Below are 19,909 nucleotides of genomic sequence, written 5' to 3'. Positions count from 1 at the left end.
TAATAGCAGGTGTACACCTCGGATCTCCATCCAACATGTCTGACAGCAGGTAATAGCAGGTGTACACATCGGATCTCCATCCAACATGTCTGACAGCAGGTAGTAGCAGGTGTACACATCGGATCTCCATCCAACATGTCTGACAGCAGGTAATAGCAGGTGTACACATCGGATCTCCATCCAACATGTCTGCCAGCAGGTAGTAGCAGGTGTACACATCGGATCTCCATCCAACATGCCTGACAGCAGGTAATAGCAGGTGTACACCTCGGATCTCCATCCAACATGTCTGACAGCAGGTAGTAGCAGGTGTATACAGCGGATCTCCATCTAACATGTCTGACAGCAGGTAATAGCAGGTGTACACATCGGATCTCCATCCAACATGTCTGACAGCAGGTAATAGCAGGTGTACACAGCGGATCTCCATCTAACATGTCTGACAGCAGGTAATAGCAGGTGTACACATCGGATCTCCATCCAACATGTCTGACAGCAGGTAGTAGCAGGTGTACACATCGGATCTCCATCCAACATGTCTGCCAGCAGGTAATAGCAGGTGTACACATCGGATCTCTATCCAACATGTCTGACAGCAGGTAATAGCAGGTGTACACATCGGATCTCCATCCAACATGTCTGACAGCAGGTAATAGCAGGTGTACACCTCGGATCTCCATCCAACATGTCTGACAGCAGGTAATAGCAGGTGTACACATCGGATCTCCATCCAACATGTCTGACAGCAGGTAGTAGCAGGTGTACACATCGGATCTCCATCCAACATGTCTGACAGCAGGTAATAGCAGGTGTACACATCGGATCTCCGTCCAACATGTCTGACAGCAGGTAATATCAGGTGTACACATCAGATCTCCATCCAACATGTCTGCCAGCAGGTAATAGCAGGTGTACACATCGGATCTCCATCCAACATGTCTGACAGCAGGTAATAGCAGGTGTACACATCGGATCTCCATCCAACATGTCTGCCAGCAGGTAATAGCAGGTGTACATGTCGGATCTCCATCCAACATGTCTGACAGCAGGTAATAGCAGGTGTACACATCGGATCTCCATCCAACATGTCTGACAGCAGGTAGTAGCAGGTGTACACATCGGATCTCCATCCAACATGTCTGACAGCAGGTAATAGCAGGTGTACACATCGGATCTCCATCCAACATGTCTGACAGCAGGTAATAGCAGGTGTACACATCGGATCTCCATCCAACATGTCTGACAGCAGGTAATAGCAGGTGTACACATCGGATCTCCATCCAACATGTCTGACAGCAGGTAATAGCAGGTGTACACCTCGGATCTCCATCCAACATGTCTGCCAGCAGGTAATAGCAGGTGTACACATCGGATCTCCATCCAACATGTCTGACAGCAGGTAATAGCAGGTGTACACATCGGATCTCCATCCAACATGTCTGCCAGCAGGTAATAGCAGGTGTACACATCGGATCTCCATCCAACATGTCTGACAGCAGGTAATAGCAGGTGTACACATCGGATCTCCATCCAACATGTCTGCCAGCAGGTAATAGCAGGTGTACACATCGGATCTCCATCCAACATGTCTGACAGCAGGTAATAGCAGGTGTACACCTCGGATCTCCATCCAACATGTCTGACAGCAGGTAATAGCAGGTGTACACCTCGGATCTCCGTCCAACATGTCTGACAGCAGGTAGTAGCAGGTGTACACATCGGATCTCCATCCAACATGTCTGACAGCAGGTAATAGCAGGTGTACACATCGGATCTCCATCCAACATGTCTGCCAGCAGGTAGTAGCAGGTGTACACATCGGATCTCCATCCAACATGTCTGACAGCAGGTAATAGCAGGTGTACACCTCGGATCTCCATCCAACATGTCTGACAGCAGGTAGTAGCAGGTGTACACAGCGGATCTCCATCTAACATGTCTGACAGCAGGTAATAGCAGGTGTACACATCGGATCTCCATCCAACATGTCTGACAGCAGGTAATAGCAGGTGTACACAGCAGATCTCCATCTAACATGTCTGACAGCAGGTAATAGCAGGTGTACACATCGGATCTCCATCCAACATGTCTGACAGCAGGTAGTAGCAGGTGTACACATCGGATCTCCATCCAACATGTCTGCCAGCAGGTAATAGCAGGTGTACACATCGGATCTCCATCCAACATGTCTGACAGCAGGTAATAGCAGGTGTACACATCGGATCTCCATCCAACATGTCTGACAGCAGGTAATAGCAGGTGTACACATCGGATCTCCATCCAACATGTCTGACAGCAGGTAATAGCAGGTGTACACCTCGGATCTCCATCCAACATGTCTGACAGCAGGTAATAGCAGGTGTACACATCGGATCTCCATCCAACATGTCTGACAGCAGGTAGTAGCAGGTGTACACATCGGATCTCCATCCAACATGTCTGACAGCAGGTAATAGCAGGTGTACACATCGGATCTCCATCCAACATGTCTGCCAGCAGGTAGTAGCAGGTGTACACATCGGATCTCCATCCAACATGCCTGACAGCAGGTAATAGCAGGTGTACACCTCGGATCTCCATCCAACATGTCTGACAGCAGGTAGTAGCAGGTGTATACAGCGGATCTCCATCTAACATGTCTGACAGCAGGTAATAGCAGGTGTACACATCGGATCTCCATCCAACATGTCTGACAGCAGGTAATAGCAGGTGTACACAGCGGATCTCCATCTAACATGTCTGACAGCAGGTAATAGCAGGTGTACACATCGGATCTCCATCCAACATGTCTGACAGCAGGTAGTAGCAGGTGTACACATCGGATCTCCATCCAACATGTCTGCCAGCAGGTAATAGCAGGTGTACACATCGGATCTCTATCCAACATGTCTGACAGCAGGTAATAGCAGGTGTACACATCGGATCTCCATCCAACATGTCTGACAGCAGGTAATAGCAGGTGTACACCTCGGATCTCCATCCAACATGTCTGACAGCAGGTAATAGCAGGTGTACACATCGGATCTCCATCCAACATGTCTGACAGCAGGTAGTAGCAGGTGTACACATCGGATCTCCATCCAACATGTCTGACAGCAGGTAATAGCAGGTGTACACATCGGATCTCCGTCCAACATGTCTGACAGCAGGTAATATCAGGTGTACACATCAGATCTCCATCCAACATGTCTGCCAGCAGGTAATAGCAGGTGTACACATCGGATCTCCATCCAACATGTCTGACAGCAGGTAATAGCAGGTGTACACATCGGATCTCCATCCAACATGTCTGCCAGCAGGTAATAGCAGGTGTACATGTCGGATCTCCATCCAACATGTCTGACAGCAGGTAATAGCAGGTGTACACATCGGATCTCCATCCAACATGTCTGACAGCAGGTAGTAGCAGGTGTACACATCGGATCTCCATCCAACATGTCTGACAGCAGGTAATAGCAGGTGTACACATCGGATCTCCATCCAACATGTCTGACAGCAGGTAATAGCAGGTGTACACATCGGATCTCCATCCAACATGTCTGACAGCAGGTAATAGCAGGTGTACACATCGGATCTCCATCCAACATGTCTGACAGCAGGTAATAGCAGGTGTACACCTCGGATCTCCATCCAACATGTCTGCCAGCAGGTAATAGCAGGTGTACACATCGGATCTCCATCCAACATGTCTGACAGCAGGTAATAGCAGGTGTACACATCGGATCTCCATCCAACATGTCTGCCAGCAGGTAATAGCAGGTGTACACATCGGATCTCCATCCAACATGTCTGACAGCAGGTAATAGCAGGTGTACACATCGGATCTCCATCCAACATGTCTGCCAGCAGGTAATAGCAGGTGTACACATCGGATCTCCATCCAACATGTCTGACAGCAGGTAATAGCAGGTGTACACCTCGGATCTCCATCCAACATGTCTGACAGCAGGTAATAGCAGGTGTACACCTCGGATCTCCGTCCAACATGTCTGACAGCAGGTAGTAGCAGGTGTACACATCGGATCTCCATCCAACATGTCTGCCAGCAGGTAATAGCAGGTGTACACATCGGATCTCCATCCAACATGTCTGACAGCAGGTAATAGCAGGTGTACACATCGGATCTCCATCCAACATGTCTGACAGCAGGTAATAGCAGGTGTACACATCGGATCTCCATCCAACATGTCTGACAGCAGGTAGTAGCAGGTGTACACCTCGGATCTCCGTCCAACATGTCTGACAGCAGGTAATAGCAGGTGTACACATCGGATCTCCATCCAACATGTCTGACAGCAGGTAATAGCAGGTGTACACATCGGATCTCCATCCAACATGTCTGACAGCAGGTAATAGCAGGTGTACACATCGGATCTCCATCCAACATGTCTGACAGCAGGTAATAGCAGGTGTACACATCGGATCTCCATCCAACATGTCTGACAGCAGGTAATAGCAGGTGTACACATCGGATATCCATCCAACATGTCTGACAGCAGGTAGTAGCAGGTGTACACATCGGATCTCCATCCAACATGTCTGACAGCAGGTAATAGCAGGTGTACACATCGGATCTCCGTCCAACATGTCTGACAGCAGGTAATAGCAGGTGTACACATCAGATCTCCATCCAACATGTCTGCCAGCAGGTAATAGCAGGTGTACACATCGGATCTCCATCCAACATGTCTGACAGCAGGTAATAGCAGGTGTACACATCGGATCTCCATCCAACATGTCTGCCAGCAGGTAATAGCAGGTGTACATGTCGGATCTCCATCCAACATGTCTGACAGCAGGTAATAGCAGGTGTACACATCGGATCTCCATCCAACATGTCTGACAGCAGGTAGTAGCAGGTGTACACATCGGATCTCCATCCAACATGTCTGACAGCAGGTAATAGCAGGTGTACACATCGGATCTCCATCCAACATGTCTGACAGCAGGTAATAGCAGGTGTACACATCGGATCTCCATCCAACATGTCTGACAGCAGGTAATAGCAGGTGTACACATCGGATCTCCATCCAACATGTCTGACAGCAGGTAATAGCAGGTGTACACCTCGGATCTCCATCCAACATGTCTGCCAGCAGGTAATAGCAGGTGTACACATCGGATCTCCATCCAACATGTCTGACAGCAGGTAATAGCAGGTGTACACATCGGATCTCCATCCAACATGTCTGCCAGCAGGTAATAGCAGGTGTACACATCGGATCTCCATCCAACATGTCTGACAGCAGGTAATAGCAGGTGTACACATCGGATCTCCATCCAACATGTCTGCCAGCAGGTAATAGCAGGTGTACACATCGGATCTCCATCCAACATGTCTGACAGCAGGTAATAGCAGGTGTACACCTCGGATCTCCATCCAACATGTCTGACAGCAGGTAATAGCAGGTGTACACCTCGGATCTCCGTCCAACATGTCTGACAGCAGGTAGTAGCAGGTGTACACATCGGATCTCCATCCAACATGTCTGCCAGCAGGTAATAGCAGGTGTACACATCGGATCTCCATCCAACATGTCTGACAGCAGGTAATAGCAGGTGTACACATCGGATCTCCATCCAACATGTCTGACAGCAGGTAATAGCAGGTGTACACATCGGATCTCCATCCAACATGTCTGACAGCAGGTAGTAGCAGGTGTACACATCGGATCTCCATCCAACATGTCTGACAGCAGGTAATAGCAGGTGTACACATCGGATCTCCGTCCAACATGTCTGACAGCAGGTAATAGCAGGTGTACACATCAGATCTCCATCCAACATGTCTGCCAGCAGGTAATAGCAGGTGTACACATCGGATCTCCATCCAACATGTCTGACAGCAGGTAATAGCAGGTGTACACATCGGATCTCCATCCAACATGTCTGCCAGCAGGTAATAGCAGGTGTACATGTCGGATCTCCATCCAACATGTCTGACAGCAGGTAATAGCAGGTGTACACATCGGATCTCCATCCAACATGTCTGACAGCAGGTAGTAGCAGGTGTACACATCGGATCTCCATCCAACATGTCTGACAGCAGGTAATAGCAGGTGTACACATCGGATCTCCATCCAACATGTCTGACAGCAGGTAATAGCAGGTGTACACATCGGATCTCCATCCAACATGTCTGACAGCAGGTAATAGCAGGTGTACACATCGGATCTCCATCCAACATGTCTGACAGCAGGTAATAGCAGGTGTACACCTCGGATCTCCATCCAACATGTCTGCCAGCAGGTAATAGCAGGTGTACACATCGGATCTCCATCCAACATGTCTGACAGCAGGTAATAGCAGGTGTACACATCGGATCTCCATCCAACATGTCTGCCAGCAGGTAATAGCAGGTGTACACATCGGATCTCCATCCAACATGTCTGACAGCAGGTAATAGCAGGTGTACACATCGGATCTCCATCCAACATGTCTGCCAGCAGGTAATAGCAGGTGTACACATCGGATCTCCATCCAACATGTCTGACAGCAGGTAATAGCAGGTGTACACCTCGGATCTCCATCCAACATGTCTGACAGCAGGTAATAGCAGGTGTACACCTCGGATCTCCGTCCAACATGTCTGACAGCAGGTAGTAGCAGGTGTACACATCGGATCTCCATCCAACATGTCTGCCAGCAGGTAATAGCAGGTGTACACATCGGATCTCCATCCAACATGTCTGCCAGCAGGTAATAGCAGGTGTACACCTCGGATCTCCATCCAACATGTCTGACAGCAGGTAATAGCAGGTGTACACATCGGATCTCCGTCCAACATGTCTGACAGCAGGTAGTAGCAGGTGTACACATCGGATCTCCATCCAACATGTCTGCCAGCAGGTAATAGCAGGTGTACACATCGGATCTCCATCCAACATGTCTGCCAGCAGGTAATAGCAGGTGTACACCTCGGATCTCCATCCAACATGTCTGACAGCAGGTAATAGCAGGTGTACACATCGGATCTCCGTCCAACATGTCTGACAGCAGGTAGTAGCAGGTGTACACATCGGATCTCCCTCCAGCCTCCTACACACATGGATTCAGCTCCCTATAGCCTAGTATCAGACCCTGACTGCACAGACGGGCACTCTATGGGCACCCTTGCTGCTCCCCAGGATAGGCTAGGTGAGGCTGGCTGGGTGCCTCCCAGAGCGGGGAGGTGTGAGAGGAGGGATACATATGGTTGGCTGGCAGGGCTGCGAGCTGTGTATATAACAGCAGAGTCCCGGCCACTTCCGAGCAGACACACACAGCCCATAGATGCAGGCAGAGAGCGCCCGGCGTACCAGGAGCTGCTGAGCCTCGGCATACTGCACAACAGCCGGAGCAGGACCTACAGGTGGGTCACAAAGCACAGCACCCACTCTGGTGCCCTGTGCTCCTAGCTGGGCAATCCCTGGCTTCCATGACTTCCTAATATTCCTGGCTTTGCCAGGCAGCTGGGGCTTGTGCCTGCCTGGCTACCACTGGTGGTGGGATGACAGTGTCATTGTGCAGCAGTCACCTTCGATCATCTTCTTCATCTATTTGCCTGTTGTAGCTCGTGCTGCATCTCTGCTACATACTATTCCCATGACAGTGTTCACAGTGAAGCAGAGCTGTTTTTTTTTTGCCACAACTCATCACAGTAACATTGTGCTTCCTGGGAATTTACATAGGACTACAACTAGACCTACAGCTTTCTTACAGTCCATTTACTCTTAGTTTCCCCTGTAAAACCGTAATGCTCGTTTGCATATTCCTTTTATGCGGTATTATTTATATTAGTTCTGATCATCCGCATTTATTTGTAATGATAGTAGGTGTGAGAATATGAGGAATATGACAATGCAGTCTGAAAGGGTTAAGGGAGAAATGCAGTTCTGCTCCATCTATAATCACATCATTGACAGCAGCCAAGGAGAAAATGCTGGAGCAACATTGATTAAAGTTTTCCATTGTGTATTAGTGAGCTTGGGTTGACAAGCCATTAGCCCTCCTAATGGCTGGGCTTGTGACCTGTGAATGGCAGGTGGGCACCATAGAGGGCTGATCTAGTGGACAGGTGGGAGGCAGAAGAGACATGATGCCATTTACCGGTGGCAGCCTGTGCTACTTATATATTTATTATTATTATTATTATTTCATTCTATTGAAGGCAACCATGGCCAATATTTGTTTATGGCCCCTTATCTGTATTGTAGTTGTATCTAAGTCCTACGCACAGTTCTTCGCCGAACAGCTGCCCATAGACCTAATAATTCTTCCTCCATTAGAGGAGCCACAGGGAAAACATGTAATAATATATTCCTGCAATAATATATATATTTTTTTTACACTAAATCTTTGTTTGCCACAAGTGGGAGATTTTTTTTACCAATTTGGTTGTTATTTTAGATTGGTTTGTTTCCAAAGATCTATCACTTAAAATAATCTTTATAGTTTACTACAATACTATGCCAGTGTAAATACATGCCATCCATCTTTCAGATTGTAATCTGGATGTTTTGGAATATTCTCGGATGATGGGTAAAACATTTTAATAATAATTGTGAATAAAGCTTAATAGGGTTTGCATATTGAGATCTGCAAAAATGTTACTAACGAATTGAGCTTGAAAATGCCTCATTGCTTTAAAATAACTCCGTTATAAAAGCAGAGGGAAAAAGAGGCTGCAAGAGCAAACCTAAAAGGAATGAAATTATGCAGACGTTTACAAACAAACAAAAAAGAAGATAAATGTCATACTGTGAAAATGAGAAAAGTATGGGAGGCTCAGAAAAGCATTGAAGAGCTGCATCTGGCACTTAAAAGAATCTTTATCTTTAGAACATTATAAGTCTCCTTTATGGAGACAGCTGTATGTGCTTGTAACACCTAACGTTCCTGTATGGCCATATTACACAATATAAAGACATAGGGCACGGTTTTATCATGAAAGGTTTAACTTAAAGGGATGGTCCAGCATCTAAAATGTATTTTCTAACTATCTATCTTTGCACCTAACCACTTTTGTAATTTGCTTTATTACAGAACACACACTTTTCTTAACTAGGTAAATGTCTTTTTTACTGTACTTCCTGTGAGGTTTCGTTTGAGAAGTGTCTCAAATGTAATGTCATGGGAGGCTGGGGTTGCAACCATTCCCTGCAGAGTCCATCACCCCTCCTGGAACAGAACATCACAGGGGGCAACAATGCAGTTACTCACTAGTTTCTTGCATCACCACCCCCTTTGAAGATGTCCTGAGTGATAGATGCTGTGGAAGAGGTGAGTGCAGCACCAGCATTCTGCCTCTATCGCTGCCTCCGCCATAAATTGTAACTGAAAGAAAACATTGTCAGGGGTGGTGACAAAAGTAACTGACACCAGCGCCGCCCTCAAATGAATCCTCATCAGGGGCAGGGCTGGTGTCACACAGGTTCTATCACCAGCCGCTGATGATGATTCATTTGGGCCATGGTATCTTAAGGTTTCCATATACATTTATATTGTCTGCCGAACATGTCAGTATTTGTGGGTTCAGATGATATTTGTCTAATGTGTATGGGAGCCGTAAGATATCATGGCCCAAATGCAATTGTTACCTCTGCATTCCCATATGGATATCTACCACAATGTTTCTACTTTGTGCTGTGATGTAGAATAAAGGCCCCCAAATATTAGATAAGAGTCAACTGAACGCACTAAGATCGTCAGGTTGATGTCAAAGATAAACATTGGGCAGTTTCATTTATCTTCTGGAAGATAAGCTGCTTACAAGACTTGTCTGGATGTTGCCTTCTCCACCCTCCTCATTGAGAGCACATGAACGTTTAAGCGAACCAAACATTCATACATTCATGTGTGTTGGAGAGAGGTAGTTGTTGACCAAAGCAGTGTTCGCCCAACAGCGGTTTTCTTCACAACCCAAAACCATAGGACCTTGTCCAGGGAGTTTCAAGGAGCAAATATTCTCCATTACGGTGATGGAAATAATTATTTGATCCCTTGCTGATTTTGTAAGTTTGCCCACTGACAAAGACGTGAGCAGTCTATCATTTTAAGTGTAGGTTAATTTTAACATTGAGAGATAGAATATCAAAAATAAAATCCAGAAAATCCCATTGTATAAATTTATTTGCAGTGAGAAATAAGTATTTGATCCACTACCAACCATTAAGAGTTCTGGCTCCTACAGACGAGTTAGACGCTTCTAATCTACTCGTTACCTGCATTAAAGACAGCTGTCTTACATAGTCACCTTTATAAAAGACTCCTGTCCATTGACTCAATTAATCAGTCAGACTCTAACTTCTGCAACATGGGCATGACTTTCTAAGGATGTCAGGGACAAAATCATAGACCTGCACAAAGCTGGAATGGGCTACAAAACCATAAGTAAGACGCTAGGTGAGAAGGAGACAACTGTTGGTGCAATAGTAAGAAAATGTAAGAAATACAAGATGACTGTCAATCGACATCGATCTGAGGCACCATGCAAAATCTCACCTCGTGGGGTATTCTTGATCATGAGGAAGGTGAGAGATCAGCCTAAAACTACACAGGGGGAACTTGTTAATGATCTCAAGGCAGCTGAGACCACAGTCACCAAGAAAACCATTGCTAACACATTATTCTGTAAAGGCTTAAAATCCTGCAGTGCCCGCAAGGTCCCCTTGCTGAAGAAGGCACATGTGCAGGCCCGTCTAAGTTTTTCCAGTGAACACCTGGATGATTCTGTGAGTAATTGGGAGAAGGAGCTGTGGTCAGATGAGACAAAAATTGAGGTTTTTGGCATTAACTCAACTCGCATGTTTGGAGGAAGAGAAATGCTGCCTATGACCCAAAGAACACTGTCCCCACTGTCAAGCATGGAGGTGGAAACATTATGTTTTGGGGTTGTTTCTCTGCTAAGGGCACAGGACTACTTCACCGCATCAATGGGGGAATGGATGGAGCCGTGTACCGTAAAATCCTGAATGACAACCTACTTCTCTCTGCTAGGACATTAAAAATGGGTCGTGCAAATCCAAAAAGAGAAAAAACGGAAGTAAACGTCCTATTTATCTCAAAAACAAGTATACTTTATTGAATATTTTAAAAACAATGAAACAAACTGAAATAAAAAATGGAGACAACATATACAAAAAAAACGCACATAACCTTCACATGCAACACACGTTATATATATGCTTAGGTATATACAGGTATATGGGGAACCTATTCAAAAGATATTGATGCCCCTTTATTAAATAGCTAAGACTCTCATTGTGACAGTACCTTATTCACGTATTTGGAGCTACCCCAGCGTTAGGTGGAGGTGATTATCCCTATGGAGGTGTTGTGGTGGCATATATAATAAAGTAAAGTGCTTAGTGCATTGTGCTAAACTTTTGCCCACACTTCACCCTCACAGCAATATCATAACCACCAATGGGGAATCCCCTTACTGCATATAGCCTACTTGGCCCCATACATCTGCATACAAACATGTTAAATAGCCAAATAAATAGTACAAGCTCTGTTACATGACCTGTTTTGTGCGATCCTGAGCCCCAACGCGCGTTTCGCGTTAGCTTCATCCGGGGGTATGTAAATGAAAAATGGGTCGTGGTTGGGTCTTCCAGCAAGACAATGACCCAAGACATATAGCCAAGGCAACAAAGCAGTGGCTCAAAAAGAAGCACATTAAGGTCATGGAGTGGCCTAGCCAGCCCCCAGACTTTAATGCCATAGAAAACGTATGGAGGGAGTTGAAGCTCTGAGATGCCAAGCGACAGCCTCAAAATCTTAATGATGTAAAGATGGTCTGCAAAGAGGAGTGGACCAAAATTCCTCCTGACGTGCGCAAACCTCATAATTTACTACAAAAAACGTCTGACTGCTCTGCTTGCCAACAAGGGTTTTTCCATTAAGTATTAAGTCTTGTTTGCCAGAGGGATCAAATACTTATTTCTCACTACAAAATGCAAATAAATTTACAGGTGCATCTCATAAAATTAGAATATCATCAAAAAGTTAATTTATTTCAGTTCGTCAATACAAAAAGTGAAACTTGTATATTATATAGTCATTACAAACAGAGTGATCTATTTCAAGTGTATATTTCTGTTAATGTTGATGATTATGGCTTACAGCCAATGAAAACCCAAGTCATTATCTCAGCAAATTAGAATACTTTATAACACCAGCTTGAAAAAATGATTTTAAAATCCATAATGTTGGACTACTGAAATGTATGTACAGTAAATGCACTCAGTACTTGCTCAGGGCTCCTTTGGCATCAATTACTGCATCAATGCTGCGTGGCATGGAAGCGATCAGCCTGTGGCACTGCTGAGGTGTTATGGAAGCCCAGGTTGCTTTGATAGTAGCCTTCAGCTCGTCTGCATTGTTGGGTCTGGTGTCTCTCCTCTTCCTCTTGACAATACCCCATAGATTCTCTATGGGGTTAAGGTCAGACGAGTTTGCTGGCCAATCTGATACTGTTGTTTTTAAACCAGGTGTTTGGTACTTTTGGCAGTGTGGACAGGTACCAAGTCCTGCTGAAGAATGAAATTTCCATGTCCAAAAAGCTTGTCGGCAGAGGGAATCATGAAGTGCTCTAAAATTTGCTGGTAGACTGTTGTGCTGACTTTGGTCTTGATAAAACACAGTGGACCTACAACAGCAGATAACATGGCTCCTGAAACCATCATTGATTGTGGATACTTCACACTAGACCTTGGAAATCAAGGTCCCAGAGTCTGGAGGAATAATGGAGAGGCAGACAATCCAAGCTGCTTGAGGTCAAGTGTGAGATTTCCACAATCAGTGATGGTTTGGGGAGCCATGTCAATTGCTTCTCGTGTTTCTGTGAGGTGGCCAGGGCCGTAGTCGTGGTGAGGGGCTGATGTACTGGCATCCTGCAAATGAAATAGAATGTCCTGTGTGGTGTGGGTGTATTACACAAAATGCATGTTTGCATTTGCAGATCCCATAGTCCCTTCTCCGGACGATATCACACATTCGGGAAGTGGTGACAGGTTCCCTTTAAACTAAAAAAATCAAGTGAAAGGTTCTCTTTAACATGGACTTGTGTTTTACAATATGGATGACCCTTGAACCATTAACTACACTGAACAAAAATATAAACGCAACACTTTCGTTTTGGCTCCCATTTTTCATGAACTGAACTCAAATATCAAAGACTTTGGACATCCTGCCAAATTCTCTAAAGTGCCTTTGGAGACGGCTTATGGTAGAGTAATGAACATTCAATTAACAGACAGCAGATCTGGTGGACATTCCTGCAGTCAGTATGCCAATCGCATGCTCTCTCAACTTCTGTGGCATTATGCTGTGTTATAAAACTGCAAATTTTATCATGGCCAGCACACCTGTGCAATAATCATGTTGTCTAATCAGCAGCTTGATATGCCATACCTGTCAGATGGATGGATTTTCTTGGCAAAGGAGAAGAGCTCACCAACAGATTTAGACAAATTTGTTAACAATGAGAGAAAAATGCATTTTGTGTAGATACAACCCCTGGCAAAAATTATGGAATCACTGGCCTTGGAGGATGTTCATTCAGTTGTTTAATTTTGTAGAAAAAAAGCAGATCACAGTCATGGCACAAAACTAAAGTCATTTCAAATGGCAACTTTCTGGCTTTAAGAAACACTAAAAGAAATCAAGAACAAAAAATGTGGTAGTCAGTAATGGTTTCCATTTTTTTTTTCTTTTTTTAACCAAGCATAGGGGAGAAATTATGGAATTGCTGTGATCCTGCTGGGTCCTGTGTAATGTGGATAAGTATGTGCTGAAACATGGTCTGCTCATACGACAGCTGCTGGGCAGGGAGGGGTGAGCAAAAGAGTATACAGATATTACATCATGGGATCACAGCTGATTCTTTTTGTGAAGCAAAACATCTCGAATAATTAGCGATCCCCTCCTGTAATATCTGTATACTGCCTTGCATCCTCCCCTGCCCAGGAGATGTGGTATGATCAGACCATGTTCCTGCAGACACAGCCATTACACTGGACACAGCAGGGGCACATGTATAATATATGTGGTATGAGCAGACCATGTTCCTGTACGGTCAGACACAGCCATTACACAGGACACAGCAGGGGCACATGTATAAAATATGCATACCTCCCAACTTTCGAGGAAGGGAAAGAGGGACAAAGTCAGTGGCGCGCCCAGCACGCCGCGGCAAATTTCAGGCCACACCTCTGACCACACCCATTTCACATCTAGTCACGCCCCAACCACACCCAGTTAGCACTTCTGATCACAATGTTTCATAAACAATAATTATAAACAAAAAAAAATATGGCCACACATGACGCTCCATACTGTATAATGGCCACACATGACGCTCCATACTGTATAATGGCCACACATGACGCTCCATACTGTATAATGGCCACACATGACGCTCCATACTGTATAATGGCCACACATGACGCTCCATACTGTATAATGGCCACACATGACGCTCCATACTGTATAATGGCCACACATGACGCTCCATACTGTATAATGGCCCCAAATGATGCGTACAGTGTACTGGCCCCACGTGATGCTCCATACAGTATAATGGGCCCACATGATGCTGCATACTGTATAATGGCCACACATGATGCTGCGTACTGTATAATGGCCACACATGATGCTCCTTACTGTATAATGGCTCCACATGATGCTCCATACTGTATAATGGCCACACAGTGCCCCATACTGTATAATGGCCACACATAATGCTCCATACTGTATAATGGCCACACATAATGCTTCATACTGTCTAATGGCCACACTATGCTCCATACTGTATAATGGCCCCACATGATGCTGTGTACAGTATACTTGCCCCACGTGATGGTCCATACAGTATAATGGCCCCACATGATGCTTTGTACAGTATAATGGACCCACACGATACTGGTTACAGTATAATGGCCACACATAATGCTGGGTACAGTATAATGGCCCCTCACGATGCTCCATACAGTTTAATGGCCCCACACAATGCTGGGTGCAGTATAATGGCCACACATGGTTACCCCACCCCCATCATTGCCTTCTCCATCTCTGCACACACACCTTTCACTGCACTCCCTTGCAGCAGCCGGCAGCTTCCACTCCCACGGCGCTGAATGGTGTCATCCAGCTGCGCCGCTGACTGCTCACGTCGCTGCAGCTGTGATACGCCACTGATAAAGACCTCCGTGTCTCCTGTGCCAGTCAGTGTCAGAGCGAGAAGCAATATCTGCTCCGATCCGACACAGCCAGCGTCCGCTCCGTACACCTCGTACACATGCGACTCCGCTCCATACACCTCGTACACACACGACTCCGCTCCATACACCTTGCATATGCGGCTCCGCTCCATACACCTCGTACACACGACTCCGCTCCGTACACCTCATACACACACGGCTCCTCCCCATACACTTCGTACACACACGGCTCCACTCCATACACCTTATACACACACGGCTCCGCTCCGTACACCTCATACACACACGGCTCCTCTCCATACACCTCGTACACACATGGCTCCGCTCCATACACCTCGTACACACACGACTGCGCTCCATACACCTTGCACATGCGGCTCCGTACACTTCATACACACATGGCTCCGCTCCATACATCTCGTACACACAGCACCACTCCGTTCACACACGGCTCTGCTCCGTACACCTCATACACACACTGCTCTGCTCCATACACCTCATACACACACGGCTCCACTCCGTACACCTCGCGCACACACACGGCTCCACTCGGTACACCTCATACACACACGGCTCCGCTCCATACACATTGCACACGCTGCTCCGCTCCGTATACCTTGCACACACGGCTCCGCTCCGTACACCTCATACACACATGGCTCTGCTCCATACATCTCGTACACACACGGCTCTGCTCCATACACATTGCACATGCTGCTCCGCTCAGTATACCTTGCACACACACGGCTCCGCTCCATACACCTCATACACATACGGCTCCTCTCCATACATCTCGTACACACATGGTACCACTCCGTACACCTCGTACACACATGGCTCTGCTCCATACACCTCGTACACACACGGCTCCACTCCGTACACCTCGTACACACACGGCTCCACTCCGTGCACCTCGTACACACACGGCTCCACTCCATACACCTCGTACACACAGCTCCGCTCCATACACATTGCAGATGCTGATCCGCTCCGTATACCTTGCACACACACGGCTCCACTCCGTACACCTCGTACACACACAGCTCTGCTCCATACACATTGCAGACGCTGATCCGCTCCATAAACCTCGCACAAACAGGGCACCGCTCCATACACCTCATACACACGGCTCCTCCCCATACAAACAGCCAATATGTTGCTCTGTGGGTGCAGGGGCTCAGGGAGCTAACCGGGTGATATACACACCTCCCAACCAGTGTGGGACTACTAATGTCCCGCCGGGATCGCGGGGCTGACTGTCAAAATCGGGACAGTCCCGCTGGATCCGGGATGGTTGGGAGGTATGGATATGTGGTATGATCAGACCATGTTCCTACACGGTCAGACACAGCCATTATACAGGACACAGCAGGGGCACATGTATAAGATATGTGGTATGATCAGATCATGTTCCCGCACTGTCAGACTCAGCCATTACACAGGACACAGCAGGGGCACATGTATATGATATGTGGTATGATCAGACCATGTTCCTGTACGGTCAGACACAGCCATTACACAGCACATAGCAGGGGCACATGTATAAGATATGTGGTATGATCAGATCATGTTCCTGCAGACACAGCCATTACACAGCACACAGCAGGGGCACATGTATATGATATGTGGTATGATCAGACCATGTTCCTGCAGACACAGCCATTACACAGGACACAGCAGGGGCACATGTATAAGATATGTGGTATGATCAGATCATGTTCCTGCAGACACAGCCATTACACAGCACACAGCAGGGGCACATGCATAAGATATGTGGTATGATCAGATCATGTTCCTGTACGGTCAGACACAGCCATTACACAGTACACAGCAGGGGCACATGTATAAGATTATCTCGGCACAGGAGCATTTTTTTTAAACATATCTAATTGTGGAACTTTTGATTATTTCAAGATCTATTGATTTAAAATGTTGATCAAAATTAACTTTGTGGGAAAACCCCCTTTTAAAAAGAAGGCACATGAAGGTGAGAATACTATGGAGTACTTTACCTCTTACTAATACTAGCCTTCTCTGGGGCAAGTTGTGGCACAAAGGATTAGAATAAAAACTGGTGGGCCCCTTCTGTCTTTCTCTCCCTGCACAGAATATTGTCCTTTTCAATATAAAATGAGTGTATTATTAGTTAAATAAAATTATGAAAAATGTCCTAAAACCTGCAAAAAAGATAAGTTTGTATCCAGGATACCAAATTCAAAGAAAATGCTTTGAGATCTATTACTTTTTTAATAGCATTCCCATTTCTATTTCTAATATAAAATGCTACAACAGAAGAAAACTGCAAAAACAAAAATAAACAAATACAAATGTACTGTATTAGAGCAACATACAGTGGATTATGACTAGAGATGGGGAAACCATTTTTGCTTGAAAGAGAGACTAATCCTAAAGTCTGTCTATGTTTGCTGGGTATGTGAATGAGATCTTCTGTTGCCCCTGAATAGTGGTTTCAGGTTGGAGAGAATCCAATTGTAGGGTTCTGCTATGTGATCCCTGATGTAATTCCAGAAAAGAATATCTGACATAGGGATAGCTGAGGTCACTATATACGTGAGGATAGATTTGTATAACCATAATGATATAGCAAGTCGTTAATGTTCAAGAGACATGCCTGTATATGTAGCAATAAGGTTTTTTGAAACCTTGATAGTTTCTAACATCACTTTTTTTTTTGCTCCTCTCTTTCAGGCCGGCGTCACACTCAGCGTATGAAAATATGGTCCATTTTTTATGACCGTAATACGCAGAAATGTTCCCAAAATAGTGATCCGTATGTCATCCGTAGGCAGGGTGTGTCAGCGTATTTTGCGCATGTCATCCTCCGTATGTAATCCGCATGGCATCCGTACTGCGAGATTTTCTCGCAGGCTTGCAAAACCGACATCTAATGGATTTATGGGCTCAAATGTTCGTTAAAACATATATATATATATATATATATATATATATATATATATATATATATATATATTATACTGTATTTATATTTAATTCGGCGCGAGAAAGCAGAAAAGCCAGTAATTCAATTGCCGGCTTTTCCTATCTCCTTCGCAAACCCGACAGGATATGAGACATGGTTTACATACAGTAAACCATCTCATATCCCTTTTTTTTGCATATTCCACACTACTAATGTTAGTAGTGTGTATGTGCAAAATTTGGGCGCTGTAGCTTGTGAAATAAAGGGTTAAATCGCGGAAAAAATTGGCGTGGGCTCCCGCGCAATTTTCTCTGCCCGAGTGGGAAAGTCAGTGACTGAGGGCAGATATTAATAGACTAGAGAGGGACCATGGTTATAGGACCCCCCTGGCTAAAAACATCTGTCCCCAGCCACCCCAGAAAAGGCACATCTGGAACATGCGCCTATTCTGGCACTTGGCCACTCTCTTCCCACTCCCGTGTAGCGGTGGGATATGGGGTAATGAAGGGTTAATGTCACCTTGCTATTGTAAGTTGACATTAAGCCAGGTTAATAATGGAGAGGCGTCAATTATGACACCTATCCATTATTAATCCAATAGTACGAAATGGTTAATAAATCACACACATTATTAAAAAGTATTTTAATGAAATAAAGACACAGGGTGTTTTAATATTTTATTATACTCTTAAACCACCTGAAGACCCTCATTCTGTAAAAAAGGAAAAATAAAAAATCAACAATATCCCATACCTTCCGTCGTTCAGTCACGTCCCACGATGTAAATCCATCTGAAGGGGTTAAATCATTTTACACCCAGGAGCTCTGCTAATGCAGCTGTGCTTCTGTCTGTAAAATTTTGAGAATGAATGGAATGCAGGGGAATGTCCTGTAGTTACCTTGAGTCGCGGTGATGCGCCCTCTGCTGGATGTCCTCATATGAACTCGAGCCTGGGAAAAGTTCCCACGCTGCCTCTTTTTTTGAAATTATATATATATATATATATATATATATATATAGTTATATATAGTTGCCCGATTCTAACGCATCGGGTATTCTAGAATATGTATGTCCACGTAGTATATTGCTTAGCCACGTAGTATATTGCCCAGCCACGTAGTATATTGCCCAGTGACGTAGTATATTGCCCAGTACATTGTATATTGCCCAGTGACGTAGTACACAGCAGAGCCACATAGTATAATGCCCAGTTACATAGTATGTTGCCCAGTGATGTAGTATATTGCCCAGTGACGTAGTATACAGCACAAAGCCACGTAGTATATTGCACAGCCCATGTAGTATATTGCCCAGCTATGTAGTATATTGCCCACCCACATATGACACAGGTTAAAAAAATAAACATATACTCACCTTCCGCAGGCGCGTTGTAGCTCTGTCGCCTGTGTGGGGTGCAGGCGGCATCTTCCGGTCCCAGGGTGTGATGACGTCGCGGTCACGTGACCGTGACGCGGTCACATGACCGTGACATCACGGCAGGTCCTTTCCGCGCAGGACTTGTGATGACGTCGCGGTCACATGACCGTGACATCATGGCAGGTCCTTCTGCCAGACCATCTGTGCCACCGGAACGTGCCGGTTGCATCGTGAGGAGCGGGAAAGGCGGCGTAGGTGAGTATATAATCGTTTTTTATTATTTTTAACATTAGATGCTTTTTCTATTGGCGCTGCATAGGCTGCATCAATAGTAAAAGACTTGGTCACAAGTGCGTTACCCGCGACATAAACGCGGTCTGTTAC

General features: G+C 45.6%; 1 protein-coding gene across 2 annotated transcripts in view; it reads left to right on the top strand.

Moving 5' to 3' along the window:
- The first annotated feature begins 7,223 nt into the window (after window positions 1-7,223).
- The window catches only part of C2CD4C (C2 calcium dependent domain containing 4C), a 164,792-nt gene continuing 152,106 nt past the window's right edge, over window positions 7,224-19,909 (top strand). The window contains exon 1 of one of the 2 annotated variants that reach the window (XM_077253939.1): window positions 7,224-7,351. The gene's annotated coding sequence lies outside the window, so the exon portion shown is untranslated. The remainder of the gene's footprint in view (window positions 7,352-19,909) is intronic. The other variant, XM_077253950.1, reaches the window with a different exon arrangement.

Source organism: Ranitomeya variabilis, chromosome 1 (assembly GCF_051348905.1).
Source record: "Ranitomeya variabilis isolate aRanVar5 chromosome 1, aRanVar5.hap1, whole genome shotgun sequence".
NCBI classification, from domain to species: Eukaryota; Metazoa; Chordata; class Amphibia; order Anura; family Dendrobatidae; genus Ranitomeya; species Ranitomeya variabilis.
Note: the sequence above shows the minus strand (reverse complement) of the source record. Positions and strands in the feature narration are given on the sequence as shown.